The sequence below is a fragment of the Chondrus crispus genome, genomic scaffold, assembly GCF_000350225.1.
Source record: "Chondrus crispus Stackhouse genomic scaffold, scaffold_32, whole genome shotgun sequence".
Lineage (NCBI taxonomy): Eukaryota > Rhodophyta > Florideophyceae > Gigartinales > Gigartinaceae > Chondrus > Chondrus crispus.
Window position 1 is genome coordinate 281,983 of NW_005179211.1, and position 6,842 is coordinate 288,824.

A 6,842-nucleotide genomic window follows, 5' to 3' on the forward strand; every position below is an offset into this window, starting at 1 on the left:
AATTCTTTAATTGAATTGCAGAATTGTAGTTTACGCCACACCGAACAATCTAGAATTCTGCAATAGCCATGAGTAATAGTATAGAGGCAATTTCGAAACAGTATGCAACCGCAACAGCGAAACGGTATGCACTCCTGAGCACAGAATCGCCTTCTCGGTCAAGGGACGCAGGTTTTAGGCAGCGACGCAAGCCATGAGCGGTCGATTGCGAGATCATACTTCGCGCGTGGCCGCGCGGCGCGCGACTATGTCGCGTGCGGTGTTGACTGCCGCCGTGCACAAGCGAGGTACAGATCGAGGCTCTGCTCCGGCCTCGTCAAGTGCACTTCTCAACATCGCGCAACGCTACGCGCAGCACAAGAGGCAGCGCTCTCGCTGCGCACGCCGCACCCTCTCGATCTCGTTCCCTGAATTCCATGTCCTTTTTGGTTCTCATCCGGACGCCTCGTGCCTATCCCTTTTCCGGTTTCGGAAAGGGGCCGTGCATCGCTCGACGTCTATTTTTGCGTGGCCTATGCAAGTGACCAGGACAAAAAGAAACCGTTATGCGGTTTCCCCGCTTTTAGCGACATGCGTCGTTTTGCGTAGGCTGGCAAGCCCTGCTCGCTGGACAGATGTGGCGTTGTTGTTTAGAAAGCACGCGTCGCAGCTCTCGGAAATACTCTGGGAGGGCTCGGAGATCTTCCTAAACGCCCGTATGCACCTCATTACTGAGGACATGAGCGCAGAGCTCATGGAAGCCAAAGCCCCAGCTTGGGCGGCGTTGGTGAGTGATAAGAGCCATGCGCTCGATAATTGCGTGGGATTCATCGACAAGACGGTGATTGCGATCGCGCGACCCAGTGGCGACGCCTCTCTTCAACAAGTTGTTGGAAATCTTCGACCACATGCTAAGCTACAAGCCTGGACAGATATGACACGTGTACGTCGACGAAACCTAAAATGCTTGCAAGAGCATTCTCAGGATGTTTGGTCTTCAACGTGGACACGTGTCATATTTGTACACGGTTGCACTTTCCTATCAATTCCGAGCATGTTTCAATTTTTGGTGGTGACACGTGTAAGTTATGTACCTCGTGGCACTCTACAGTACATTCTGAACATGTTTCATTTTTCTCGATTTGACAAGTGTGTGACACGTATGACATTTATCCTAGACATGTATGACACGTATGACGTATGTGCCACAGTGGTTATTAATCGTAGTGTAAAATCTGTAATCTACAGTACAGTACATTCAGATATTATTGACTCTCAAACGGTCCCAAATTATTAGCAAGAGAGAGTGCAAGTAGGAAAGTCATTTGATTATCAACTGAGAGTGGAAGTAGGAGAGTCACTTGATTATCAACCGAGAGTGCAAGAAGGAGAGTCATTTGATTATCAACCGAGAGTGGAAGTAGGAGAGTCACTTGATTATCAACCGAGAGTGCAACAGGGAGAGTCACTTGATTATCAACGAGTGCAAGAAGGAGAGTCACGTGACCGGCCCTAATGGCTCGTATTGTATGTAGTTCGAAGAGTATAAGTAGCGCCAATAGTTGGCGACCAAGAGTAAAATGGCATCAACTTCTTTTCCCGTCAACCACCAGCAACCTTCAACCATCCTTCTTCCCTCTGCCCCGCTGACCTTTCCACACAAGTTGCCTACAATGGGCACAAGTGCAAACACGGGCTGAAATTTAAAGCGGTTACAAGCCCATGTGGGCTTATTTTGCATGCCTATAACCCCATGGAGGGGCGGCGCCACGATTGGACGATGTACAGTAGAAGTGGCCTCGATGAGTCACTGGAGCAGCTTCTGTCCGTCGATGGGCACCAGTATTGCCTGTACGGCGACGCCGGGTACAACGCACGGGCGTTCATGGAGGTGCCGTTTCAGGGCTCGCATCTGAGCGACAACCAGAGAGCCTTCAATAAGGCTATGGTGCTGTCCAGGGTCTCGGTGGAGTGGCTGTTCAAGGAGGTCAAGCAGAACTGCACCAGTGGACTTTAAAAGGAAGCTGAGGGTTCGTGAGGCGGCTGTAGGCTTCATGTATCTTGCGAGCATGCTTATGACGAACTTTCGGAACTGCGTACATCTGTAGTGCACTGTGCTATGTAGCGGGACAGCTGTCCCTAGCGGCCAAAATCGCGCTCGCCGCCACCACGTGTACCACGGGGACCCGTGGACTCCCTTGCCGCTCTACCGGACCTCCCCGTGGACACGTGTAATCCCTCCGCATCCCATAGGGCCTATGGGGGCTGTACTTGGTCCCCTCGGGGCTACACCCGTTCTTCCCTAGTTATTCTAATTTACAGTATAATTTAGCTTCGCCATTACGGCGACGGGGGACTATATAGTCAACCCGATACTCAAAGTAAAGAGGCACGAAGCCTCGGGTCTTTTACCTTGGTTTCTGGATTCGAGGTTGTAGCCTCGACTCGGTACTGGCTCGCCCATACCGACCGAGCCATCTACACCCCTGGAATCCCAACTGCCTTCCCCGCGCGCGTCGACCCCCAACCGCGCGAGCGCTACGTTAATTACTGTGCTGTCCGTTCTGTTAGTTCTGTTTTTCCTTTAATTCACCCGGTCCATCGCTGACTACGTTGCTACTTCCCTACCGCGCAAGCCGCGCCCGGATCCCGGTTCCGGTCATCCACCGGGTGGTCTCCCGAATTTCCTTACGCGTCCGAACGCGCGTCGCTCTGCCTACAGCCGCCACCCGTGGCTGTAGTGCACGACATTTTGGTCTCCCGACCTAGAAGCAGTCGATACTCTCGTGCATCCGAGTGTCCTCTTTCTTCCCTGACCGACTTTCCCTTTCTATCTCTCCTACCTACGCTTTTCCCTCACGCACCGATCGTTAGGTGTATTCGCCATGGTGACCGGCTCCGAGTCGTCCCATGACACTCGTCCGAGAGACGTCCCAGCGCCCGTCGCGGCGTGGATCACGCGGAACCGCCGCGAAGGACTCCGTGAAGCCGAGAGGTTCTCTCTCAACTTAATCGAGGAGAAACTCAACTCGCACACCGCCAAGATACGCGAGATGTTGGACAGCCTTGTTGCTGGTAAGATCGCCGCTCAGGTGGAGGTACAGTCCCAACAGGGACGTGATCGCCTCGCCGCACTAGAAGGCGTTCTAACGCGAGCGTGGCAGAAAGACATCGGATCCACCGTCGACGAGACGCTTCTTCCCCTACGGGAGGAAGTAAACCGCCTGACGCAGGAAGTCAACGACCTCCGTCGGCGTAACCTCGCCTTGGAAACAGCGCAGACACGACCCGTCCCCGGTAGACCGGACGAGTCGACCGCGTCGAAGCCAAGACCCAACCCGCAGTTACATGCGTTACAACCGTTGGACGACAATCTACTGTTCGCCGACGTCACGAAGTCGGCTCTCACGGCCGCCGGGATCCCGTTCCCCGATCCCCTGACGATGGAGGGACACCGAGATCCGACCGCGGACCTAGCGGCCGCCCGAGGCCCGTCACCAAGATCGTCTCGCGACAAGAAGGTCAAGACCGAAGGCCACCGTCACAAGTCCGGCCACGGAAGCCGACCTGAACCGGAGAATTTCTCCGGTTACTCGGGGGGATCCCCGCCCTCAGCTTCAGAATCCGACTCCGATTCGGACTCCGAAGCCGAGGCATTCACGGTACCACAACCGACCTTCGGCCCTAAAGCGAAGGGTGTCACGGTGTGGAAACCGACCAACCATCGCTTCCGCGGCGCGTGTAACTATCGAGCTTACCGTCTCGTGAATACCGACCCCACCGTCGATGCAAAGGTGTACGCCACGACGCGTAAGCGCGTGCAATATCTCCTCGTCGTAATGGGAGAGTACAAGTTTAACGGGTCCGACCCGATCAAAGTCATCAGCTTTCTGGCTAGATGTAAGGAGAATTTCGACAACGCAGAAATGTCGGAGGCAATGGCTCTAATGGCCTTGCCGCATCTTCTCAACCCGCCGGCGAAGGAGGCGTACGAATCCCATCGAGGATATTTCCGACGCAATCAAGGGATTGCGTCGTGGCCAGCAGCAGTGAACTGGTTGCTTCGTACGTATGCTACGAATATTCAGATCGAGCAAGCGCTCTCTGTGGTCCGGGATTTACGCCAAAAACCCGGCGAAGTGGAGACCGAGTATGCCACTCGTATGTTAACCGCCCTCGCGCGCTGTGGGGACATCCATTCCCCCTATGAACGCACTACCCTGTTCATAGAGGGCCTCCTTCCGGCGATCAAGCCGTTGGTGCTCCAAGCAAGGGAGAATCGCCCCCGATCCTCATTCGAAGACACGGTGGCCGAAGCCCGCGCTCAAGGGGCGGCCTACCGCGCGCAGACGGCTGGCGGAAGAAGACGCGTCGACTTCGCGAGACCCGCCGCCAAGCAAGTGTTAGCGATGGCAGACAGTATGCCCTCATCGACAACCGCGGGTCTGACCCCGAGCTATCATACCGGCCTGGACGCCGAGAACTTCCTCGCCAATGACGAGCCATTCGCCGCCGCAGCTGGGTCCCCCGCATTTTCCACCGAGGGATCCTCATTCAACGACAAGGATTCGTTGTTCTACGGAGAGCGGCGGCCGACCTACAAGGACTCGCCCCGGCTCCCGAGACCGCGCGAGAAGTCTCCCGGGTGGGCCGGTCGAGAGGGAACCCGGGATATGAAGACACCTTCCCCGCAAATCATCTGTTACACCTGCTACAAAGTCGGGGATCATATTAACCCCGACTGTAGCATGAAGGTGCGCGATGTGTCGCTCGTCCCTCATAATTTTGAGAAGCTCACGGCGGCACAGAAGGCCCGTGTTCCGGCAGACGCGTACTTGCGCGCGGTAGCCCTCCTCAGTTTCGAGGCGAATCGGCTGATCGCACCCGTCTTGCCGTCGAAGTCTCCCTCCGCGTCGGAAAATTCAAGCCCCCCGAGCGGTAAAACCCCCTCTCCGAAAAACTAGGAGACCCACAGCTGAAAATCGCTGACATTCCATCGCGGGACACCGCGTCACCTCCGCCCCCGAAGCCGGCGATCCGCGTCTTGGGGCGGAGACACGCTCGCCAAGCGAGTCCCTCCAACCCCGATCCGACGGGCATGGGGACGCTCCGCCGACCGTGGCGTCTTAACAACGGGAGGCGCTCCCCCGACGACAAGGCCGTCGAGCCAGTTTGTACACTGTCTCGACGTAATTACAAGGTCTACGCCGACCTTGGGATCACCACCTCCATCATGGTGCGTCAACTCACCATCCTGGACACGGGTGCCGGCTCCAATTTTGTCCGCGCCGACACCCTGCCCAAAGGATGGGAGCGCTTAGTCGAACCGGGGGATGTCCCGACGATCGCTGACGCGAATGGGCGGCCGTTACGAACAAGCGGGACCATCACCCTCGTTGTTCGACTAGCCACTCGCACCATGAAATGCAAGTTCATCGTGTGCGAGCGCCTGGCAGCCCCCGTCATCCTGGGCTGTGACTTTAACGACAAGTTTGTCGAGGCCATCTATCCACGTCAGAAGGTGGTCGAGCTCGATGATGGGACGAAAATCCCCATCGTGAGAAAACCGGCAACTCGTCGAGCCGAAGCACCTCCGCTCCCCTCGGAGCAGGAGTATGAAAACGACCCGGGTCGAGTTTCCCCCAAACTCAAGGTCTCTCGTCCGGTTATCATACCACCCGAGACGCAAGCCTGGGTGCATGTGACCAACGGTCGCACGGGTCTTTCCGTTTTGGAACCCAACCCGCAGTTATATGCGAAACACCGCGTCTCCCTGTCGAATGGGGTGGCGCACATCACCGCACTTCGAGAGTTCAAGGTCTTGGTAGCCAACTTCGCCTCCGCCCCCAAGCGCCTCTCGAAGAACCAGGTGCTGGGGTACGTTACCCCTCATCCGCGTGCCATGATACGCACCGCGATGCCTCTCGACGCCCTCCTAGCGGCGGAATTTACAGAAGGGGACAAGCCCCAATCTGAGAAGGGGGAGGAGCTTCCCCCGGCCTCGTCGAAGGAAGAACCCCAAGAATTTGATGCTGTCTCCCTCCAACATCTGCCGTCGCATGTCCGCACGCGAGTACGTGACATGCTTACGCCGTACTCCCGTATGTGGAGTGGCGACCTCGGAGAAGTCCGGGCTACGCAGCACCGGATCGAACTCAACCCCGGCTCGAAGCCGTTTCGATGTCAGCCATATCGAGCTGGACCTCGGTCTCGACAAGCCGAACAAGACGCCGTGGATGGGATGATCTCAAGCGGGGTCATCTCCAGATCACAATCAGAATGGGCATCCCCGGTGGTTCTCATTCCCAAACCGGATGGATCCCTCCGTTTCTGCGTCGATTACAGACGTTTGAACGCGATGACAGTACGGGACACTTACCCGATTCCTCGCATGGACGAGTGTCTGGACTCGCTCGGCGAAGCGAACGTGTTCACAACTCTAGATTGTAACTCGGGTTATTGGCAAATCCCCGTCGCGGAAGAAGACCGTCCGAAAACCACGTTCACGTGTCATGCCGGTACTTATCAATTTAACCGAATGCCGTTCGGGCTAATGAATGCGCCCGCCACATTCCAACGGATGTTGGACATTCTCCTCTCTGGATACCGATGGAAGAGCTGCCTCATCTATCTAGATGACATTATCATATTCTCGAAGGATTATGAAACCCATCTCAAGGATGTCAAGGTTATTCTCTCTGCGTTACAACAAGAGGGGTTATCACTGAAATTGAACAAGTGTAATTTCTTTCAGGACTGCGTGGAGTACCTGGGCCACATCATTCGACCCGGGGAACTTCATGTCCACTCGAAGAATGTCTCGGCTTTGGCCGAGGCCAAGCCGCCACGAACCCAGACCGAGC